Here is a 13538-nt window from a genome sequence, read left to right as displayed (position 1 = left end):
AACATACTTCAAAGTGCAAATCATAATAGCTTGGCGACGCTGCAGAAGTTTTTCTCCATGGATGGCAAATCATCTGACGTTGATGTCAGAGTAGACAAAAGAAATTTTCTTTCAAAATCCTGATTTTGCCTGTGATTGGAAAGGCGCATTGTCGGTTCGTTTCAGAATCATCATTTCACAGGAGGTGTTAGTGAGTGTGATTGTTAGTGACGAATTTTCTGTCGTTAGATTCCAGAAAAACTTTATGCGATTAGAAAGACATATGAGCTTATAGTAAGACGCCTGTGGAGTTTTATCCATCCGAAAGAATTCCAATTTCTTTCTCATTTAAATTTTTGTTACCTCTTCTTGAAAACTCAAGATTTTGCCTTTCTGGAATCTCCTAATTGATTTTCTGGAAATAGCAGAAAAATCCCCCAAATTACCATTCAAAGCTACAAAAAGGAATGCTTTCAAAATATCTGGATCGATACAGACATATGATATGTAGTATTTGGCTCTCACTTTTTCGGAAGGATTCTTTTGATAATTCTTTAAGAAAGGACATGCATCTTTAAGAACTATGAACACGCTAGGTTTAATTTAATATACTCGCAAAACTCTATAAAAACTTTGAAATATTCAAAGATTAAATACCTACTTGCAGAGAAAACCAATTTTAAATCAGGATTTTTTAGAAATATGCCGATAAGCTAAGCATCATGTATTCCTTAAATAATTTGTCCAACATTTTATGCTGTGTAAATCTTAAGACCATACAGACAGTTCAGTATGCCACTAGAACTTTCTTTATCCAATCCAAATTTTAGAAATTGTATTTCTCGTGGTTAGTTTCGTAGGGGCAAAACTGTATTGATTGATTTCTCTTAATCGATTTTATATTTTGTTAATAACTCAATTGTTTCTAAAGCTACAACCGTTATTATTGATTCTGCTGCAAGATACGATCATCCTTTATTAAACCAAACCATAAAATCATCGACAACCTAGCACAATTTGATACAACAATAAAAAGAAAACATCGATGAAGAGAAATCGATCTATACAGTTACGCCCCTATGAAACTAAACGCGAGATTTGTTTTCTTAGTCTGTTGCTTCTATTATTTATTCAATCAGCATTGCATCAGCATGGAATTAATGTTCCTACTCCAATTTCCTAAAGTAATGATATCTGGCGCTGGAGAATCAAGGGCGCGTACTATTTTTCGTGTTTAACATTCCTATCGTGAGATATAACAATTGTTCGAAGTTCGAAAAATTGTTAAAATAGATTCAATGTTTCGTAGAGAGAGATGTGAATGAAGAGAACTCATTCCTGGCAGTCACGCCTATATATGATCAGAGTGCTATATAAGTACAATATTCATGCAAAGTGGCAAAAATTCTAGGGGGGCTAATTTAGTTCTAGGTGGGGCTATAGCCCTCCCTAGCCCCCCTGTAGTTACGCCAATGGCTGTGGTAGAGTGAAGGACTGTCCACCACAAAAACCATAAAGCGAAACCTTTTTCATATGTTTATTTCATTTTTTTTTTCGCTGTGGTATTTTGCAACATTATTGCAATTTTACTGCAATTAAAGGATGTTTCCGTAGGCTCCACCCCTTGCGCCTTTTAGATTTCAAGAGAGTTTTATTTGATGGCACATACGCAAAGATTGTTTCTTTCCAAATAGTTGCAACACAGTGAAATGTTCAATATTGTAACAAGTTGTGCTGCTTGGGTCGTGGGGCAGTACCAGGCGGGTTTATGGGCGAACGCTTCACCACAGACCAGGTGTTCACCATTCGCCAAGTACTGCAGAAATGCCGCAAATACAACGTGCCTACGCATCATCTATTCATCGACTTCAAAACCGCATATGATACAATCGATCGGGAACAGCTATGGCAGCTAATGCACGAACATGGATTTCCGGATAAACTGACACGGTTGATCAAAGCGACGATGGATCGGGTGATTTGCGGAGTTCGAGATTCAGGAGAATTCTCGAGTCCCTTCGAAATGCACATAGGGTTACGGCAAGGTGATGGTCTTTCGTGTCTGCTATTCAACATCGTTTTGGAAGACGTAATACGAAGAGCAGGGATTAACACGAGTGGTACAATTTTCAATAAGTCCGTCCAGTTATTTGGCTTCACCGACGACATAGATATTATGTCACGTAACTTTGAGAAGATGGAGGGAGCCTACATCAGACTGAAGATGGAAGCCAAGCGGATCGGACTAGTCATCAACAAGTCGAAGACGAAGTTCATGATAGGAAGAGGTTCAAGCAGGGTTGCCACATTTAAATCTGTATATTTTCTCCAAGAAATCTTCATATCTGTATCTCAAGCCAAAAAATCTGTATCGAAAATCTGTTTTTGAGTAAACTTTGTTTTTAAAAAGATGTAAATTCAACAATATGTAAATAGAATCTGTCAAAAGTCCGTCATTAACTGTTGTAGCCGCCATATACGCAACAGCTTTAGTGGACCAACCACATTGCTTAGTCACACTAAACCCACTAAACAGAACTACTGAATAATTGTTTCTGGATATGTGAAAAAGGCTAGATCTGATTTTCTTTAATTATTACTTGAGCTTTTTCTGAGACCCCTGTAATCAAATATAGTCTGAGCATTTTTTACGGTTTTACGAATAATCTGTATATGTGGCAACCCTGGGTTCAAGAGAAGACAATGTGAGCCACCCACCACGAGTTTGCATCGGTGGTGACGAAATCGAGGTGGTAGAAGAATTTGTGTACTTGGGCGGTGACTGCCGAAAATGATACCAGCAGAGAAAATCGGAGACGCATAGTGGCTGGAAATCGTACATACTTTGGACTCCGCAAGACGTTCAGATCGAATAGAGCTCGTCGCCGTATCAAACTGACAATCTACAAAACGCTTATTAGACCAGTAGTTCTCTACGAACACGAGACCTGGACGATGCTCGTGGAGAACCAATGCGCACTCGAATTAAGAAGACTATTATATACCGCACAGGCCATACAATAAAAAGCTATACAAAACTGTTCGTTTCATAAATCATCCCTCTCATTCATCTATGACACTCCTACCCAGTCTGATATCGTGTTGCTTAGACAGAAAAAAGGTTCCAAATTTGGTGGAAGTCGGTAAATGGGTTCAGATCAGAAAAATATATTAAGCTCTTTTAGTGGAATGTATTCAACCGTCTAAGACGAATTAAGTACTGTCCATTTAATTCCACCAGTTAATTTTCGTTATCTTTGCAGATACGTATTTCGACCACAACTGTGTGGTCGTCTTCAGTGTCTCGTACTTGACTCGACTTGAAGAAAACAATCGCAACTTACACTATTTATACCCCTCTATTTATATATGTCGGTGGATTTCTGAGAGTTGAGAGTTTGGAAATCCACCGACAGGTACAAACAGCGCTGTTGAATAAGGATCAGGGAAATGGCAGCTCTTGGCTCTTCAAGTTTCTACCTAAGCAATAAAGTAATTTACTGTATAGGTAAATAATCGAAAAATAATTTACTGTATAGGTCCCCATCTCCCAATGACCCCAATTTGATTGAAGTCGGCCAAGGGATTCAGAAATTACACTGAGTTGATTGATAACTAAACAATACAACTCCCCCACACCCTCCCCCTTATCCAACGATTATTCCCAACCCCCTATTGTGATCTGCTTAAGATAAAGAATGTGTGTTCCAAATTTGATTGAAATCGGCTAATGGGTTCAGAAGCTATACAACAAACATACAAACTTTGAGTTTTATATTGATAGATAGATAGATGGACTAATAAAATTTTATAAAATCTGAATCATCTATTTTCTCGGAAAAGCATATGAATAGTAATAACAAATTCTACATACATTTACAATCCTTGTTCTAATGAGATTCCGTAGGTTACCAAAAAACGAAAGTTTATAGTTTGGCTCTTCAGTAAGTTATATTATAGCCTGATATTTTATAATCTAGAATATATCCCACACCACCATGAGCTTTCGCAACGAATCCTGGAGTTCGCAAGCACTCTGAACACTAAGATGCAATGCAATGCTTGTAAAAAATAAGCTAAATTACTCATCATACTCAATTTCTTTGCTTATCTCCCTAGCATTTTTCTATTCCTGTAATATTGACATCTCCTTTCATAACATAAACCGAGATAACATGAACCGAAAATGTTCGAAAAGTCATCCCGAGGCGATTGCCGTCTTCATCCCGATTCCTGTGAACATAAACCCGCGAGCTTCTGATACGACCTGCCCGACGCACATGGGCCTCACTCAACACGAGCAACAGCATAAACACGACCGAATTCGATGCCACCACCCAACGATTCCGGCGATGCGCCCGATAAGGTTCAGCGAAAACCATGCCGGCTCGCACAATTGTCGTCGCAATGAAGGCGGCTGCACCACAGACAGTGAAAAGCATAGAACCGTTGCGAAACCCAGTGCGGCGTCAGTCGGTTGCGAAGCTTCGTCGTGAGCAGATTGGAAAAACGAGCGGGAAAATCCATACCGCCCATCGCTGTCCTAAGAAAACCATGTGCGCGCGCGTTCGTTGAATGGTGAAGTGTTTGAATGGATCTAGCAACGAATTTATTTGGATTTTGATTCCTGGCGCAAAGTTTGTTGGTGAAATTGATACTGGGCTGAAATTCCTACGCTACGGCATTGCAACCCGGAATAGTTTGTACCGAAAGCAGAAAATAAAAGTTGTGCACTGCGGCTCAATTAGGCAGTGAAAAACTTCGTCGGTCGTGTAATTAAGTTGCATTCGGTTGAGAGTTAAAATAGTGCAGCAGACCCCCAGATAAGCAATCGTAGGTAAACAGTGAATAATAGTACAACAGGGCTGGCAGTGACAAATGCACGCGAATAAAGTTTGGCGACTGTAGCTGTGAAAAGTGACCGTTATACGGATTTACATCTTTGGATTTAAACTATTTAACGCCGGAAATCGTTGTGTACAACAGAGGAAAAGAGAATGACTGAATGTTAGAATTAACAAGTGATGGACTTCCTAAATACAAAAAGAGTAATAAGTATGCGTTTATTGAAAAGACTATCTAAAACATTTGAACTGTGTTGACTGTAGTCATTAAAAGCTGTACTTTATTATTTTTCATACCTCGTATAGGTACATTGGATCTTTTTTGAGTGAAATTTTAGCAATTAGATAGTATCAAAATTTAATTTAAAAAATACAGTGGAGAAAAATCCAGAAATTTTATGATCGTCCCCTCAAATTGACATTTGTAACTAAACAATTTTAAACTTTGAAGGCGGGAAGTATAATTATCAAAAGATGTTTGTATCGGCCTCATATATTATCAATTTTGATTTATTCATGGAAAATTCATATATTGTTTTATTTAATGCTGGATTGGTTTTTTTTTCGTTGAAATGTTTAACATTTCATTAAAAATATACTGTTTCCGTATTTTTTTAATGTAGATTTTATATTTTTCATTCATATTTTAATAATGACAATATAATTTATAATTTTCCTATTTATAATTTGGTAAATTTTATTATTTACTAGGCGAACCGGCCCGATCTCGTTCGTGTTTATTTTTTTCAAATCACTGTCAATCGTTGTTTGATAACAGCGTTTCACTATAGATTGATTTGAATTCGAAAAGATGGCTTTCTTGAGAACTCATGAAAATGTTGTATTTTGACTTTCTTCGTCAAATGTACTAACTTTTTGAATCTATAAACACAGCTAAGCTTAAGACAAAACGATTAGTGAGAAAATCATGCAAATCGGTCCATCCGTTCGTAAGTTATATTGTCTCAAACGAAATGCAAACTTTATATATTCAGATTTTATTGTAATTTTCTATTCAATAATTGATTATTCCCTGGCTATTTAATTGTCCTGTATCTTCAAACAGAATGGGTTACAAACAAGTTATCAAACAAAATAGCCGTAGGCTATGGAGTGTGTGACATAACGAGTTCTTCGAGAAATGTTGAAAGTGCTTAATGGTGACCGTTGCAGTAACAGTAATAACAATTTGATGGCAAAATTGTGCCACAACGTGAAAATCAAAATAATGTGCCAAGTTTTGTAGTGGATATTCCTTCTTCATTTTAAAATTAATTTTAAAATAAAAAAAATTGATAATAAAGATGAAAAAAATCTTCAAAAAAATTACATAAATTTAAATAAAACAAATTTGCATTTTACAGTTTTAAAAAACGATACGAAACATTGGAAGTCAAAAAAATTTGGAAGTCAAAAATATGCTCAAGTGTCCGTAATATGAATTAAAACGGTATTCTAGTACCTATAGCTTTGGCAATCCCAGGATTGCTATGTTTTAAAACTACAAATGTGCACATTAGACCTGTTCACCATTTTCAAAAGTATTCCAGATTAAAAAGGCCACCCCTCTATTGAAATGAGTATCTTAAATGGAGTCTCCTGACCAATTTTCAGCCAAATCTATGGAGATTTAGAGGTGCATCAAACGAGACCGCGACAGACCATAGACAACATGGAATCAGCCACCTGGCTTGATAAAAAATATCTTTATCTGCTAGGCGCCTCGAACCGTGGCAACCGTGTTTCAAAATTGCAAACTCTTGCAAGAAGAGCAATTTGTTGTTTTTCTTAGAGTTGAAATATTCTTCAACCTTTCGGGAATCGCATGGTTCTAGACCACTCACGCAGTCTCGCCGCTTTTGTGAACGACAAGCGTGCTTTTCTCCGAAGGTTAAGTACTTTCTACAACGATGCATATGACATATGTCCCGAAAGGCAAATAAGATTAGTAAAAACGTTTTTTTTTGATATTTTTATGTGTTGGTTTTGCCCTGCAAGTTCGTTAAAGATCATTCTCTCCTACCCATTTACCCATCAAGTGTTGTAAAATATTATTGGCATTCATTTGTCTAATTCCTCGAGAAGTTTGAATCTATTACTTCATATAACAGAGCATTGCTGTAAATATATGATCTGAGGCATGGGAGGCAAAATGTCATTCAAATGACATTATGTCAAATGGCAGTGACATTTAGAAGAAGTTCACTCTGAAGCATCAGATGTTATATTTAGAGAAATATACCCTGCCGGGTGGCAAAAATAGTAGCAGACATAACTCATTTTGCATTTATTGGAGCAAACCAGCAAAATATTTTCAGAGAAGTAAATATCAAAATCAGTTATATATATTGAAAATGCAAATGACAAATGAATAACAAACTTTGTTATTATTGTAAATTGTGTTCTTTATTTGTTATTTTATATTATTTTTTGTTCTGCTCATCCTTCCAATAACATTTAAATAACAAATTATAACAAAATTTGTCGTGGGGATCCTTTTTTTGCATAATAATTGGACAAAGCTATAGAGCTCATCGAAGTTCCTAATAGTTCCTAATCCGTTGAGAATTGCTCGACTTATTAGACTCCAAAACGAAAAAAAAACATTTTGACGGTTTAATTTTTCCTTATTCTGAAATGTATTATGGAATACGTTTCCAAATCAAAGACGTAGTCCTACGTCAAAAATATTGAAATTACCATTTTTTAGAAAAAAAATCGAAATAGTAGTGAGTCTCCAGAAAATAATCCTAAATTCAAGTACTTTTCTTCTTGCTTCTCGCTTCTACTGTCCTTTGTTGTTAATGACGAGCAAAACTACCCAACAGAGACATTAAAATGAACGAATATAGCGCTGAATATAATTATTTTCACCTAAGTTAAGTAAATTTAACCTGATTTTAGCTGGATTTTGAACCGAAATTAAGTGAATTTTCCTGAATCTCAAGAAAAATAAAAATTTGGGTGATTGTTGCAAGATGCCTCAACCCAACTGGAGTTTCTTAGCACAATAGCCTCAATTTAAGTAAATTCGCAACTCTGACAAGAATAGCAAATGAAACATTTTACACTTAAATTCTTTCGTTTTGGATTCAATTCAATTTTATGTTAAAATTCAGTAGTTTACAAAATGCTGGTGTTGTAATCTCATATTCATTGATTGGTCATCAAGTTGATCCCTCAATGAATGAAGCACATCGAAACCTGCTATCAAACATATTCGTTTTTGTAAGGACTTACTTGTGAGTGCGGTGTTTGTATTTGTTTCATTCAACGTGAATTTGCGGTACTTCGTGGATTTAGGAAGTCTGCTTTGATTTGTTCAAATGATTTCCTCAAAAATAATTTGAAAATCAAAAAATGTGGCCGAATTTTGGAATGTTTGGCCACAAAAAAATAACCACAGACAACAATAGAAGAAATAAAACAACAATAGAAATAAACACTATAAAGTTAGGGTCAACATTTCAAAAAGAAAGCTAATCACGCATTTGTTGGTGAAAAACAATATTCGCTGAGTCCGGCAATATATAACACTATGCCTTCGGAGAAGGAGAAAGCATTTCGGTTAAACTTTGATAGAAAGAATTATTCTTCATTTACGTATATTAGTTCTATATTTGGCATCTGTAAAAACTTTTCAATTTGTCCATCTGCTTTTGGATCAGATTTGATTTATAATGTGTTATAGTTTATACATTTTTGCAAACAATTATCTCCGTTAGAAACCTACAAGGAATGACAAACTTTTAGCGGTTAAGTTATCGTACTGTTTTGACGCAAATCTCGAACAGACTCATATTCCTAACACTCGTTTCCTAAAAGAGATTTGACGGAATTGGTTTATTGCTATTTCCGTATGATGGTAGATTTATGTTCAGCACTGGATACGATATCGCACCCTAATTCAAGACAATTTGTGCAGCTTTGATAGTTAAAACGAAAATAGCTCGAATTAGATGCAATTTTGAGTACCGTTTTGACTTAAATGCCGAGCATGACTCATATTCCAAACACTGGCATTTTAGTCCCCCAAAACTAAAAATTTAATCGGTTTTCAGTTCTGAGGATCAAGAATCTGAGTCAAAACGATAGGATTTGGAGTGTAATATAAATCAGAAAAATATAACTTTGTCTACCGTGGGGGACCGAAATCCGTCCACTTCGTGAGATATCAATAAAATAAAAGGGGTTTGAGGGAATTAATGTATGAATCATTTATCCTATCCTGATCTTATACTTGACAGTAAGCCGTCTGGGCATTGAAATGGAAAGTAGGCTCTGAAATTAAAATATCATTGAATTAAAAAACAAATCGCCACCCCGCAAACGCGAGGTTTCAGCAAGCATTTTGTTCGCGTGTTGGACGCAATTGTACCGAAAGTGAGTGTGTTTAAATTGTAAATCGCAATTAATAGAGTAGGGTTAGCAACATAAATAACAAAGGGATCGCTTCTCAATGTGCGTATTGCGCTATTTACAGTGTTAGTTTGATCAATTAGTCTGATTTAATTCAAATATGTTGTTAGAAAATAGCTGTACGGATTATGATCCTATGATTCAAAATCCGTCCACGGTGGACGGATTTCGATTTAGGAGGTGTTGATTTTGATCGTAATTTTATCAATTTTATCATTACTTTCAGTGCAATACAGTGGAGCTCAGAGGCCCTTGTGCTGTTAGATCAATGACGAACGTTCTATTTGCATTCGATTTGTATTTTCTAGAAACTTTTTCATATACTGAAGTGCTTAAATGTACGGGTTTCGATGCACCACGGTAACAGGACATTGATTTGAAACCGGCGTAAGAGCTCAAGTGTCATGCAAAATACAACATGCTAAATCACACGTGACGTTTAGAGTGATTTCTCTTAATTGCCTTAGATTTTATATTCAGGGCAATGTGCTGTTGGAGAAAAATTTGGATGAAAAATCATAAAACTAAATCTAGGCAATTATGGAAAATGGTGATCCGATTAATCAAATGACATTTGAACACTAAACATAGGAAATTATTGAAAATTTGGCAACCCTGATTAACAATACATTTTTAAATAGGAAAGTCACGAGTAAAAGTCATGAATACTAAAGATTTGTATGGGAATTTGTTGGGCAGTTCACAACGTGCATTCTCTCCTATTATGCAAGGGATCGTCTGCCAAATGGAATTCAGAAACATTTCGTTCCTCTAAATGAACACATATATGGAAGTGGATATTTAGTTTGTTACAAAAAAAATCCCATACCAATATTTCTCGAATGTTGTCGGAGTTCTGCCAATGCGCACTAAGGGCCTCTAAGAGGGCTTTATCAAACGAGAAGAAATAGATAAGAAAATTGTTTTGTATTATTTTCACGAGCAAAGTTACGCAAAACACCAAAATTGTTACATAACAGAAACGATGTAATTTAATGGGATACCAACTCGTCTTATGACAAATGAAGACATTCCACTTAAAGCTCTAAATGTTTTTTTTTATAATAACGATTCAAAAATTACGTTTCGTTTCGTCAAATTTCGAATCAAATAGGACCTTGCTAATTCGTATCATTTCGAATTTACGGAAAAAAATAATATTTCGACAATTCAACATTTCGACAATTCAAATTCCGTTTCGTTTCGCCAGGAAAAAGTGTATTATCGCATAGCCTTAATACCTTGAAAAATGAGGTCCTTGAGCAACTGTGTGGGATTGAAGACCGAAAGAATAGGCCGAGAGGCCGTGAAAATTGGATCATTAAAACATTTGTTTAAAATACAGAAACAAAAAGGACATCCTTCACAAAGATGCTGCAGGGATTAAAAATATTATGGTTTGCATCCTTTTGGAAAGAGCGATTTATCTCATAGCATGTATGCAGGTATATTGGACACTTGTATCAAATTTATGATAAACGTTGTGCAATTGTGGAGCAAAATTACAAGAAACAAACAATGTCAAATTATAACGATGAAACTTTGAATAACTAAATTTTCTTTCAAAATAACTGATATTAAATAAAAAAAGCCACTAGCTAGCCACCGAGTCCAATTAGGTTACGGAAAGCGGTCCCTGGAAATTTGTTCCCACCTATGGCGTGGGTAGCGTTACCAACGGAATGGTTGCGACAGAGCATTCAACATTTACGATGACGTGTGCTGTGGTTTCAATGGAAACCTTCGTGTGGTCATCGAGTGCAATTTTCTCGCAAGTTTCAGACTATCGGTTGACTGCTGTTGAGCTAGTGATTGGAAAGCCGCATGATCTAAAATCAAACGGTTCTTTTCAGGGCCATGAATTTTACATGGGAGAAAGTAGGTTTGACTGAGAGTAAATTCTTTTGAAAAATCAAAATCATCGAGGAGACGCAACGATGACGTATGTTCTTTTGTGGGCAATCCTGGATATTGCCAGCAACAAGTACAATTTTCTCGCAAGCTTCGAGTAATTGTTTAGTTGTTATTAGTGATTGTAAAAGCGCATAATTCGAAGCAAACTCTTTTACGTTTTAATCAATATAATTCATCAAAGATATATGATTTCGGCCGGTAATTTTGTACAAAGTGCGACACACAACCGAAAAATCAATCGTATAGATGTCGTCGGTAGCATCTCAGTCATTGTGTAAAATAAATCAGGAAAGAGCTGATTGCTGTTCGTTGAAATGGTGCATTCACTTTAGAATTCGGATCTTTTAAGAACCACCATTTTACCAGCCACCTGGCACGACGCCACGGTGTAAAAAAATGGATTATTATCGAAGTTTCATGTACCTCTGATTTTTTTCACAGAAAGTTAGGCAAGGTCATTAGAAATGAGCCACAGGGAGTTTTAAAATATTTCATCGGCGATTTTTTGAAAAAAGTTATTTTTATTGTTTTCTTCTCCAGTATTCGGTATAAAAAGTCAATTGATAACTCAGCAATGGATGAATCATAATAATTACTCCTCAAATTTGGAAATATAGACATTTGTAGTTTTTCTGTATGGAGAACCAATATTTAAACGGATCTAAAATGTTAAAAAATCATTTTTTTATGTAATTCAAACGTTTTTAAAGTATTTTTTTTGTTATGTTTTGCGTGAATTACAATCTTTTTTCAGCAAGTATCATCTATCTCCGGCATCTATCCTGTTCTCTGTTAAATAAAATATCTGCAATTCTCTCTTTTCGACATTTGCGCTAGGTGATCTGCCCATTGAAGTGCGCCATAAGTTATGCCTAATAGGCATTGCCTATGCCCCACACACATTTTTCTGGCCTTTCACTGAGTATTGTGCGTAACACCTTCCACTCGTAAAATTAGAAAGCTTTCTAGACTGCCGTAATTCATCAGCGGAAGAATAAGAGTATTATGAAGAGCGAATTTCGTTTCCGTCTGTTATTGCACGAGACCAAACTTAGTCCTAGAACTGGTTACGTAAGCCGTACGTAACCTTATTCGTAGTAAAAATACTCACAGGAATCGTCATAATCGGTCTCTCCAAGCACTTGGAAGAGAAATATTTTTTCAACACCCTCCAAGCAGCACAAGTCAAGTAAATTTGTTGCAGTTACCTAATTGTGACTAAATCTGATCATATATAAGTTACTGTGTGGTACTTGGGCTTCAAATACAACCTTCCAGCACAAACAACACAAAACTTATCTCTATCTCTACGCGCAACAATGTACATCGTCTTACCAGAGCTAACGCATATGCTTCTGGGTTTTGGAGACGAAATCGAGCTTATTGGAAACGATCGCAGAGGAATGGGGCATTCTTTTATCTCACTGAAGATTAACCATTCACTCTACCAATACGAAGTAGATTTTTACGGATAGAAATAGTATAAGAGGATATGTAGAAGATGTGATTGGAGGTGTTGAGGAAATTGCTCACCTTGGAATGCTTGTGAACTGGGACAATGGCCCTGGTAATATCGTGGTATTTATAATTGTTTCATAGCACACTTGAAGAGTAAATCGCTATCTTCAAGAACATTATAAAGCTATAATAATTATTCGTGATGTTTCCCGTAAGGTTGAAAGGCGTATTGTTGCTGCGAAAATAGTCTTCTAAGACGTAACTAACCAGTTTACTGCCCATTAAAGCATGAATAACCCCCTCAGATGTGGAACGAACAAATATGATACTGTCTAGCGTGTAGCAGCAGCGAAGTTTCCTTAACATACATACAAAAATGAAATTCGCTCTATATAAAACTTTTGTTCGTCCGGTAGCCATTTTCGGACATGAAAATAAAAATTTGGTGAAGTTTTTGTGGGTTTCAAGCAAATGTGATGTGTACCACAGAAACTATGAGACAGCGTATCAAGAGGAAAATATTATGAATTCTATGAAATATGGCACACTGACAATGGGCTGGCTATCTAGTACGAATGTTGGATGTAAAAAATGTAAATACAAGATTGTATAAAGGCTGGAAATAGATGATAATTGCTGGAAAAAGATTGTGATTCATGCAAAAACTTAAAAAAATATTCAAAAAATACTTCTAAATTGCTTAAAATACAGAAGGTAATGATTTTTCAACATTTTTGATTCGTTCAAAAATTGGGTTTCTATAAATAAATGTTATAAATGTGCATACTTTCATCCATTGCTAAGTACATACTTTCATCCATTGCTAAGTTTATCACTTGACTTTTTATATGATATATTGAAGTAGAATAAAAATTACTTTTTTCAAAAAATCCCCGATGAAATATTTTGAAACACCCCGCGGCT

General features: G+C 35.7%; 1 protein-coding gene and 1 pseudogene across 2 annotated transcripts in view; both read left to right on the top strand.

Annotated features, from left to right (window-relative positions):
- The window catches only part of LOC134226949 (uncharacterized), a 439829-nt pseudogene that overhangs the window by 289258 nt on the left and 137033 nt on the right, over positions 1 to 13538 (top strand).
- Positions 4433 to 13538, top strand: part of LOC134224047 (uncharacterized) — a 94848-nt gene continuing 85742 nt past the window's right edge. Inside the window, exon 1 of one of the 2 annotated variants that reach the window (XM_062703288.1) lies at positions 4433 to 4812. The gene's annotated coding sequence lies outside the window, so the exon portion shown is untranslated. Of the gene's footprint in view, positions 4817 to 13538 lie in introns of both variants that reach the window. The other variant, XM_062703287.1, reaches the window with a different exon arrangement.

The sequence above is a fragment of the Armigeres subalbatus genome, chromosome 3 (assembly GCF_024139115.2).
Source record: "Armigeres subalbatus isolate Guangzhou_Male chromosome 3, GZ_Asu_2, whole genome shotgun sequence".
NCBI lineage: Eukaryota > Metazoa > Arthropoda > Insecta > Diptera > Culicidae > Armigeres > Armigeres subalbatus.
Note: the sequence above shows the minus strand (reverse complement) of the source record. Positions and strands in the feature narration are given on the sequence as shown.